This window comes from Bos javanicus, chromosome 23, assembly GCF_032452875.1.
Source record: "Bos javanicus breed banteng chromosome 23, ARS-OSU_banteng_1.0, whole genome shotgun sequence".
NCBI lineage: Eukaryota > Metazoa > Chordata > Mammalia > Artiodactyla > Bovidae > Bos > Bos javanicus.
The window spans coordinates 36317213-36328673 of NC_083890.1; positions in this window are offsets into that span (position 1 = coordinate 36317213).

Here is an 11461-nt window from a genome sequence, read left to right on the forward strand (position 1 = left end):
TCTCAAGATTCTTCTACAGCACCACAGTTCAAAAACATCACTTCTTCAGCACTCTGCCTTCTTTATTGTCTGTCCAGCTCTTGCATGTGTACATGACTACTGGAAAGAGCCTAGCCTTGACTATACAGACCTCTGTCAGCAACGTGATGTCTTTGCTTTTAACACACTGTCTAGGTTTGTCAGAGCTTTCCTGCCAAGAAGCAATCGTCTTTAATTTCATGGCTGCAGTCACCATCCACAGTGATTTTAGAGCCCAGGAAGAGGAAATCTGTCACTGCTTCCACCTTTTCCCCTTCTATTTGCCATGTAAGAGATGGGACCAGATGCCATGATCTTAGCTTTTTTTTTTTTTTAATTATATTCCATTGTGTGATTAATCATTTATTGACAAACAACCCTTGGTGGTTTAGTCACTAAGTTGTTACTCTTGCGACCCCATGGACTGTAGCCTGCCAGGCTCCTCTGTCCATGGGATTCTCCAGGCAAGAATACTGGAGTGGGTTGCCATTTCCTTCTCCAGATCTTAGCTTTTTTGATATTGAGTTTTAAGCCGGCTTTTTCACTCTCCTCTTCCACCCTCATCAAGAGGCTCTTTAGTTCCTCTTTGCTTTCTGCCATTAGAGTGGCATCATTCACATATCTGAGGTTGTTGATATTTCTCCCAGCAATGTTGATTTCAGCTTTTAGGACTCATCCAGTCCAGCATTTTGCATGACATGCTCTGCATATAAGTTAAATCAGCAGGGTGATAATATTCAGCCTTGACAGACTTCTTCACTAATTTTGAACCAGTTTATTGTTCCTTGTCTGCTTCTAACTGTTGTTCTTTGAACTGTGTACAGGTTTCTCAGAAGACAGGTAAGGGTGGTCTAGCATGCCCAGCTTCTTAAGAATTTTCCACTTTGTTGTGATCCACACAGTTTGGTGAGATCAATGAAGCAGATGTTTTTCTGGAATTCACTTGCTTTTTCTATGTTCCAGCAAATGTTGGCAATTTGATCTCTGGTTTCTGTGCTTTTCTAAACATAGCTTGAACATCTGGAAGCTCTGGGTTCACATCATGCTGAAGCCTAGCATGGAGGATTTTGAGCATAACCTTACTAGGATGGGAGATGAGTGCAACTGTTCAGTGGCTTGAACATTCTTTAGTACTGCCCTTCTTGGGAATTGGGATGAGGATTGGCCTCTTCCTGTCCTCTGGCCACTGCTGGCTTTTCCAAATTGTCAGACATATTGAGTGGAGTACTTTAATAGCATCATCTTTTAGGATTTTAAATAGCTCTGCTGGCATTCCATCACCTCCACTAGCTTTATTGGAAGCAGGGCTTCCTAAGGCCCACTTGACTTCACATTCTAGAATGTCTGGCTCAGAGTGAGAAACTACACCATTGTGATTATCTGGGTCATTAAGATTTTTTTTATAGTTCTCCTGTGTACTTTTTCCATCTCTTCTTGGTCTATTCTGCTTTATTAAATCACAAAATACCAAAGAGTCAAGGTGATCTTGAGAAAGAAGAACAAAGTTCGAGACTATGATTGCTGATTTCAAATATATTAGAAAGCTGTAGTAATCAAAACAGAATGACTTGCTTCTGGCACAAAAACAGACACATAGATCAACAGAGCAGAACAGAGAAGCCGGAAAGAAACGCACACCCGTATATTGTCGGTTAGCTTATGAAAACGGAGCCAAGAAGATCCAGTGGGGAGAGGACAAGCTTTTCAAAATGGCACTGGGAAAACTGGAGAGTCCTGTGAAAAAATGAAACTGTACTTCTGTCTTTTACCATACACAAAAGTCAACTAAAAATGGAACATAAGACTTTAAGCGGTTAAACTCCCAGAAGAAAACATCGAGGTAATCTTCCTTGACATCGGTCTTTGCAATGAGTTTTTGGGTTTCACACCAAAAGCAAAGGCAACAACTGCAAAAATAAACAAGTGGGACCACATCCAACTGCAAACAAAGGAACATCGGCAAAATCGAATGGCAACCTATGGATTGGGAGAAAATATCTCCAAATCACGTATCTGGTAAGGGCTTAACATTCAAAAACACATGATACTCATACAACTCAAGGGCAAAAAAACACAAATAATCCAAATTTTTAATGGAGTATAAGAAAAGTAAGAGTTTCAATAAATCTGAAGATTAGACTGGAGATGAAAGACACAGCAAGGTTCTCCTTCCAGAACAACAACAGCCTGTGCCTTCCCGGCATTACGTTCTTCATCTCCACTCACTTGTTTGACAATTACAGTTCACAGTGTACATTCTTCAACTCATAGCAATCACTGCACAGTGAGCTATGATATGTGCTAAGAATAGTCCCACTAGGGGAAAAAAACTAATATTTGCATACTTACTATTTAGGCATATAAAAAGGAAGGTAATTTTCAGAGTTTACCATTTCATTATTTTCTATATTTCATTTCAAAATTGAACCATCTAGTAAAAAAAATGAGTTAAGAGACCTCAATAATATACACATAGAAAATCATTTTTAAATGGGAGCATTAATGGATTATAATTTGCAGGTAATTTATTATTACTATTGTAACTGTATTCCTTTTGATTCTCTGCTGCATCAGGTTAGTAATTTATTATAAATATTAATACCAACATAAGGACAAATACTACTAAAGTTATCGTGAATAGAGAAAGACATAGATTATATTAGGCAAGAAATGAAAGTATGGGAAGTCAACAATGGTATTAAAATAAAGGGTAGTATTGCCTTGAGACAAAGTAAGGTTCTCAAAGTTTCTTGAAACACCAAGAACAAGTCAGATGTGAGGAATTAGCTTAATTTGTATACCAGAAACTCTACCTGAAGAAATTAAAGTTCATAAAAACATTATGATGCTAAAAACCAAAATTTGGCCAGAGAATAGGGTAGGGTAGGGTATATAGGCATTCAAAATTCTCCATTGCTTAGTGCATCAGGCATTCAAGGACCACCCTCACTGAAGTCTTTCTCTATTGCTCAACCTACAGGTACCAGCATGGAGAAAGATAGCTCTACTTCACAGGCAGTGGAACCCTACTTTTATGGCCTCATGGCTTTCCTTAAGAAGCATTCCATGCAGCAGATTTCCTCCACCCCATCCCATCCGGCTGACTCCCCATGGTCAACAGGAGTCCTCACCCTGGGATCATTCCACAATCCGCATGGCTCCAGCTCCCAGCTTCCGTGGACACCAGTGGACTTACAACCCTGTCCGAGGTATGAGAGGCTGCAGCATGGCTCGTCTATGTGGTTCTCACTCCGTTCAGACTGTCACAGAGTAGTGAGTTCACTCCCCAACTGCTTCAAATGCCTCCCCCGTCCCAGTGGATGGGCATGGACGCGGGGATCTCTCCCCTGCGCTTCAGCTCCCTCATCCCCAGGTGCAGGCTGGTCCCACTTGCTCTCCTCCTTCTTTCCCCTTCTCCCTTGTCCCTTCTTTCCTTTGTCCTACTGAGTTCTGTATGAATCCGGATGTTCCTTCTCAGTAGTCAGGGAGTCCTGCAGGATTCACCTGGTCTTCTGTGAGAACTGCTGCGTTTAGACGTTCTTGATGCATCAGTGGAGAGAGGTGTACCCCACTTCCACCTACCCCTCCTCATCTTGTCCACCCCCATTTGTGCATGGATTAGAAACGAGTTTCCCTTCTGTTAAGTAACACCGCCATCACCACACGTTTAACTTTTGCATTTTGAGGAGAACACAGCTAAGTTCCTCGCTCTTCAGTTCAGTTCAGTGGCTCAGTCATGTCCGACTCTTTGCGACGCCATGGACTGCAGAACGCCAGGCCCCCCGTCCATCAGTGATTCCCAGAAGTTACTCAAACTCATGCCCATCAAGTGCAGTGGTGCCATTCAATGATGTCCTCTCTCTTAGACAATTTCAAATACACAACACAATCTTATTAGTTACACTAACCGTGCTATACATTAGATCCTCAGTTCAGTTGCTCAGTCATGTCCAACTCTTCGTGACCCCACAGACTGCAGCAAGACAGGCTTCCTGTCCATCACCAACTCCCAAAGCTTGCTCAAACTCATGACTGATCTCATGATTAGATCACGAGGCTCACACATTAGATCCTCAGACTTTACTAATTTTTTATACACAAAAATGTGTAACCTTTAAAAATCTCTCCTTATTTCCCCCACCCTCCAGGCTTTGGCAATCATTTTTCTACTCTGAGTTCCTTTTTTTCTTTTCTTTAGATTCCTTATAATTGAGATCATATGGTATTTGTCTTTCTCTGACTTAGTTCACTTAGCGTAATGCCCTCCAGTTTCATCCATGTTGCCACAAATGGAAGGATTTCTTTCTTTCTCTAAGGGCTAAATAATATTTACCTATATATGTCACATCACATTGTTTTAATCCATTCACCTGTTGAAAGATATTCAGGTTGTGCCTATACCAAGGCTACTGTGAATAATGCTGCAATGAACATGGGAATACAGATCTCTCTTTGAGACAATGATTTCATTTCCTTTGACTATATATCCAGAAGTGGGATAACGGATCACATAACAGTTCTCTTTCAAATTTCTTGAGGAACCTCCACAGTATTTTTCCATGGGAGTTGCTCCGGTATACATCCCTACCAACAGTCATAAACACTCCTTTTTCTCCACATCCTCAATAACATTTGTCATTTCATACATTTTTGGTACTAGCCGTTCAAACAGGTATGAGTTGATATCTCTTCTGCTTTTGTTCTGCATTTCCTTGATTATTAGTGATGTTGAGCATCTTGTCATATACCTCTTGATCATCTAAATGTCTTATTAGTGGAAAAATGTCTATTCTTTAAAGATGTAGCATACATTTTGTTTACTATATTCCAATATATGAAACTCAGTGCCTACCTATATATCAACAATGAACTATCAGAAAATGGAATAAAGAGAACAATCCCATTTACTATTACTATCAAAAAAAGATAAAACACTTAGAAATAAACTTAAGCAACGTGTTGAAAGATTTTATACAAAACCTTTAAGACATTGATAAGAGAAACTTTTAAAAAGATAAACATATGTAAATTTAGGTTGTCTATTCAATGTGTTTCTTGTTTCTTGAAGTAGGATTTGTATTGCTATAAACTTGCCTCTTAGAACTGCTTTTGTTGCATCCTATAGGTTTTAGATCATCATGTTTTCAAGGTTCTTTGTTTCTAGGAATTTTTTTATTTCCCTTATTTCTTCAGTAACCTGTATATTATTTAGAAATGTGTTGTTTAATCTCCTTGTGTTGGTGTACTTTAAAGTTTTTTTTTTTTTTCCTTTAATTGATATCTAGTCTCAAAGAGTTGTGGTCAGAGAAAATGCTTGATATGATTTCAATTTTCTTAAATTTACTGAGGTTTGATTTGTGACCCAAGATGAGGAAAATGTTCCATGGGCACTTGAGAAGAAAGTGTACTCTTCTGCATTTGGATGCAATGTGCTGAGATATCAATTAGGTCCATTTGCTCTAATATTTCCTTTTAGGCTTATGTTTCCTTATTAATTCTCTGTTTTGATGATCTGTTCATTGGTGTAGGTGGGGTGGTAACTTGTCCTACTACTATTGTGTTACTGTCAATTTCCCCTTTTATGTCAGCGTTTACCTTATGTATTGAGGTGCTCTTATGTTGGGTACATAAATATTTACAATTGCTATGTCTTTTTCTTGGACTGGTCCCTTGATCATTTGGTAGTGTCCTTCTTTATCTCTTATAATATTTTTGATTTTAAGGTCTATTTTTTCTGATACGAGAATTGCCAATCCGGCTTTCTTTTGATTTCCTTTTGCATGGAATATCTTTTTCCATCCTCTCACTTTCAGTCTGTATGTGTCTCTAGGACTGAAGTGGGTCTCTTGTAGACAGCATATATATGGGTCTTGTCTTTGTATCCATTCAGCCAGTCTGTGCATTTGGTAAAACTGGAAGATAATATCAAGTAAAACAACTGATAAAGGATTGCTTTCCAAAATATACAAGCAGCTCATACAACTCAATCATCAAAAGCAAAGGTGAGAGCTGCAAAAATAAACTAGTGGGACCACATCAAACTCAAAAGCTTCTGCATAGTAAAAGGAGCCATCAATAAAATGAAATGGCAAACTATGGAATGAAAAAAAAAATGTTCAAATCACATATTTGGTAAGGGCTTCATATCCATGTATATATAAGAGACTCATGCAACTCAGTAGGAATAAAAAATTAAATAACCCAAATTATTAAATGAGCAAAGGAAGAGTAAGTATTTTGAAAAATCTGAAGTGTACACTGCAGATGACAGACACTGTAAGATTTTCCTTCCAGAACAAATGCCTGTGTCTTCCTGGAATTGCTTTCTTTATTTCCAATCACCTGTTTAGTGATCGCAGTTCACAGTACACATCCTTCACTCAATAACAATCACCCTACACTGAGCTATATGTGCTAAGAAGAGCCCTACTGACTATAAAAAACTAATCATTACGTACTGAATCTTGAGGAATCTAAAATACAAGGGGATTTTCAGAATTTTCCACTCCATTGTTTTCTACATTCTATGTCAAAACTGAAACATCTAGTAAGGAAAAATGACTTAGGGGACCTCAATAACACATGGATAGAAGTCATTTGAAACTGGGAGCATCACTGGATTATAATTCAGGGGAATGTATTATTCCTAGTAGTACTGTAATTTTATTCCCTTTAATTCTCTGCTATACTAGGTTGATGTTTATTTAGAATAGTAATACCAACATAGAGACATACAGTACTCCAGTTACAGTAGATTGAGAAAGACAAGCTTATGAGGCAGGAACTGAAATTACAGAAAATTAGCAATGGTATCAAAACAAGGGGCAGTATTGCCTAGAAAGAAAGCAGAGTTCTCTAATTTTTTTGAGACAACACACACAAGCCAGATGTGAGCCAACCAGCTTAAACTGTGTACCAGAAACCACACCAGAAGGAAAATGAAGTTCATAAAAATATGACGATGCTAAAAGCCAAAATCCAGACAGTAAGAGAATAGGGTAGGGTTTATGTAGATGCTGAAAACTACTCAGAGAGATAGACATGGAAGCAAATACACTAATGAGCATCAGAAAGATCAAAGCACAAATAGGTCTGAAAATAAATCATAAAGAGACTTGGTATTCTTTTTAATGGCTGAGTAATACTCCACTGTGTATATGTACCACAGCTTTCTTATCCATTCATCTGCTGATGGGCATCTAGGTTGCTTCCATGTCCTGGCTATTATAAACAGTGCTGCGATGAACATTGGGGTACACGTGTCTCTTTCCATTCTGGTTTCCTCAGTGTGTATGCCCAGCAGTGGGATTGCTGGATCATAAGGCAGTTCTATTTCCAGTTTTTTAAGGAATCTCCACACTGTTCTCCATAGTGGCTGTACTAGTTTGCATTCCCACCAACAGTGTAAGAGAGTTCCCTTTTCTCCACACCCTCTCCAGCATTTATTGCTTGTAGACTTATGGATCACAGCCATTCTGACTGGAGTGAAATGGTACCTCATAGTGGTTTTGATTTGCATTTCTCTGATAATGAGTGATGTTGAGCATCTTTTCATGTGTTTGTTAGCCATCTGTATGTCTTCTTTGGAGAAATGTCTATTTAGTTCTTTGGCCCATTTTTTGATTGGGTCATTTATTTTTCTGGAGTTGAGCTGTAGGAGTTGCTTGTATATTTTTGAGATTAGTTGTCAGTTGCTTCATTTGCTATTATTTTCTCCCATTCTGAAGGCTGCCTTTTCACCTTGCTAATAGTTTCCTTTGTTGTGCAGAAGCTTTTAAGTTTAATTAGGTCCCATTTGTTTATTTTTGCTTTTATTTCCAATATTCTGGGAGGTGGGTCATAGAGGATCCTGCTGTGATGTATGTCGGAGAGTGTTTTGCCTATGTTCTCCTCTAGGAGTTTTATAGTTTCTGGTCTTATGTTGAGATCTTTAATCCATTTTGAGTTTATTTTTGTGTATGGTGTCAGAAAAGAAATAACCTTTCAATAGAAAAAAAAATCATATAGTCATCTACCAATAAATAATTGATTACATTAGGAAGTAGGGTATTCTGCTATATTTACTACCTCTTATAAAATCTAATTTTGATAAGGTCCAAATCTCCATGTAGGAATTAAGCATATATTTATGCATAACACATGTATGCACAGAAATATATGCACATAAATACATCTATGTTATACAAGCTATTATTCTCCTTGCCTGTCACAATAAGCTCTTTAGTTGATGAGACAGATAGTCCCAAATTTCTCCAACTTATATGTCTTCTTTTTGAGAACCACTTATTTTCATCACCTAATTTTAAATAACCATTTTATTCTTAGATACCATGCCTCTCTGAACTAAGAGCAGAGAAAATCTAGTAAATGCTGATGTCTTATCCTTAATTAAATTACCACTCTTCTAGTAAACTGGAAAAAGAATCATGTTCAGATCTCACTCAGGAGGGTAAAATCTCTATTTTATCAGTTCTCTTGTCCAAACTAAATTCTTGCATACTTCATTCTTAAATTCTGCTTCCTTACAAAGGACAGACAGGAAAAGTAATATTAAAATCATGCTTGCAAGAGTCTATGATTTATGCTTCTGTTGGTCAAAGGTAGGGCCACGTATAGTTTCTGAAATATTACAATACATCATGGAAGCCTGAAGGTCTAGTTCTACTGTCAAAGAGGAGATGTTTGGAGATGGTTCAAAAACTAAGCCCCATGGGTTGTCAGGATGTACTCCCAACCAAACGGGTAAATTTTGTCCCTAAAAAGTCAAAGTCAGGAAAGGGCAGGCCATGTTCGCAGAGCTGATGACGTTGTCTTGGGTGCTGACCAGGTAATATTCTTGTATTACCATCTGGAGATTTATTTGCTATTTTCTCAAAGAAACAAACTTAACAAGAAGATTAAAGATGCATAAAAGTAGAAGAGCTGCCAAGGTGCCTAGAAGAAAGGCTAGCCAGGAGAACCAGGCCCCCACACTAATAATTGTCAAAGACTGTAACAGTGAGTGTTTTATAGACAGAGCAGAACGAGTGGATAAAACCAATGCTCTAGGGTCACTGCTGTTTTGCAGTCAAAGACAAAATATTTTTCTCTTTAAGCAGAGTCATCACAGCTCCTGATGTGGTCCTGGTTACACACATGCAGACCGAGGGCCACAGGCATGTGTGATGTGACATCAGGAGGTGGACAGATGACTGTATTGATGCTCAGTCGCCTGCATCTGCTAATAATGGGACCTGGGGAAAATCACTTGCCCTTCTCTAAATCATCATATCTTAATATAATTTGATGATAATAGTGAAGATTAAGGCTATCTCACAGGGTTACTGTGAAACACAAATTTTAAAATGTTTTAAAGCTTTTGGGAAAATATCAAAGACATGCATGGGGTTATTAAGGTAAGTTAGCAGATCCAAGGTACAGAATCCTTTTTCTCTTAGTATTCTCTTTGTACTCAATAGCAGCGATCAGTCAGTCGTGTGTTTACTCTTACCAGCGTGACAGTAAACCACACAGATCAACTAGACTTTTCTTGTCATTTCAGTGTCTAAAATGCAAGCATTAGTCAATGCAGAGTGAAAAAATTACAAACTTCTAGAGGGCCTCGCTGCTCAGAGTCTGCAGAGTCCCAACATTAAATTGTCTTAAAAAAATGGTCTAAACATTCTGGCTCAAAATTAAGTTCCAAATGTTTGCACAGCACAGAAGCACTTCTGGGAGCAATATGAAAATGCAGGGAGTAACCTATTCTCCAACTATCTATCTGTGCAAATATCATCATCCATCTAAATTTACACAGAAGGCGCTGCTTCTTCCCCACCCCAGCTACTACAGCACCAACTCCTGCTCAGAGCAACAGGGAAAGAGAAGGCTTCCCTCTACAAGATGGATTTGATAACCGCAAGTGACTAGATCATCTCAGAATGGCTCATGTTTTAAGCAGGGTCCCGCCTGCTCCTGCTGCTGGTCATGTCAAATCTGCTCTTGTGCCAAGGCAACTTCTGCACATCCCTCTGTCCTCACGTTGATGACCTCTGCCTGAACTCCCTTAAAGACTTATTTACCCGTGCCACCAACCTGTCCCACTACATCTATAACCTCTCCTCGAAAATGTTCAATGAGTTTGTAAGTACTGTGGTGGTGGTGGTGGTTTAGTTGCTAAGTTGTGTCCAACTCTTGTGACCCCATGGACTGTAGCCTGCCAGACTCCCAGAATGAAGCTTCACATAAGTGACTGGACTATACTATCCTTTAAACAAGAAGGCTGCATCAGCCAAACTTCAAATAACATACTCTCTAGGTCAAAGAAGCCGCCAGCTCATAAGATGTGGAAATCGAAGAAAGAATCAGTTTTGTGAAATCTCAGACTCCAAAGGAGTGCAATAACTTTTTCAACTGCCTTTTTTTCATTTTCTTTTTTAAATTTCCAGAATAAATGATTTTATATTTGTCAGCTAGGAATGCCATAAAAGAATACAATAGACTCAGTGGAATAAACAACAGAAATTAAGATTTGCAGGGAATAGGTTTAGAGCTACAATAGAAGGGGGGTCTACAACTGTAAACAATTATTCTCTTCCTGATGAAGGTATTTGAAAGTTATACGTTAATTCTTTAAGGTCAATCAAGGAGCACACAGTAGAGCAGACAATTAATAAAAAAACGGTGCTAAAGGTTTCTATTAAATTCATATAGTTCTTTTTCAGTTCAGTTCACTCCGTCGTGTCTGACTCTTTGTGACCCCATAAATCACAGCACGCCAGGCCTCCCTGTCCATCACCAACTCCCAGAGTTCACTCAAACTCATATCCATTGAGTTGGTGATTCCATCCAACCATCTCATCATCTGTTCTTCCCTTTTCCTCCTGCCCTCAATCTTTCCCAGCATCAGGGTCTTTTCAAATGAGTCAGCTCTTCACATCAGGTGGCCAAAGTACTGGAGTTTCAGCTTCAGCATCAGTCCTTCCAATGAATACCCAGGACTGATCTCCTTTAGGATGGACTGGTTGGATCTCCTTGCAGTCCAAGGGACTCCCAACAGTCTTCTCCAGCACCACAGTTCAAAAGCATCAATTCTTCAGCGCTCAGCCTTCTTTATAGTCCAACTCTCACATCCATACATGACCAGTGGAAAAACCATAGCCTTGACTAGATGGACCTTTGCTGGCAAAGTAATGTCTCTGCTTTTGAATATGCTATCTAGGTTGGTCATAACTTTCCTTCCAAGGAGTAAGCGTCTTTTAATTTCATGGCTGCTTTACTCACTAGTTTTTGTCTCATCCTTCATTTTTGACTGTCCATGTTTTTTCCAACTCTTCCAAGTAATCTTTTTAAATGTTCATAACTTTCGCTATTAGTTTTTCTCTGTCAATGTGTTAGCTAGATTTTTCTACTCTTATTCTCAGTCCATGCTTAGTGTTTCCTACAAATTTATGCCATGTTTTTC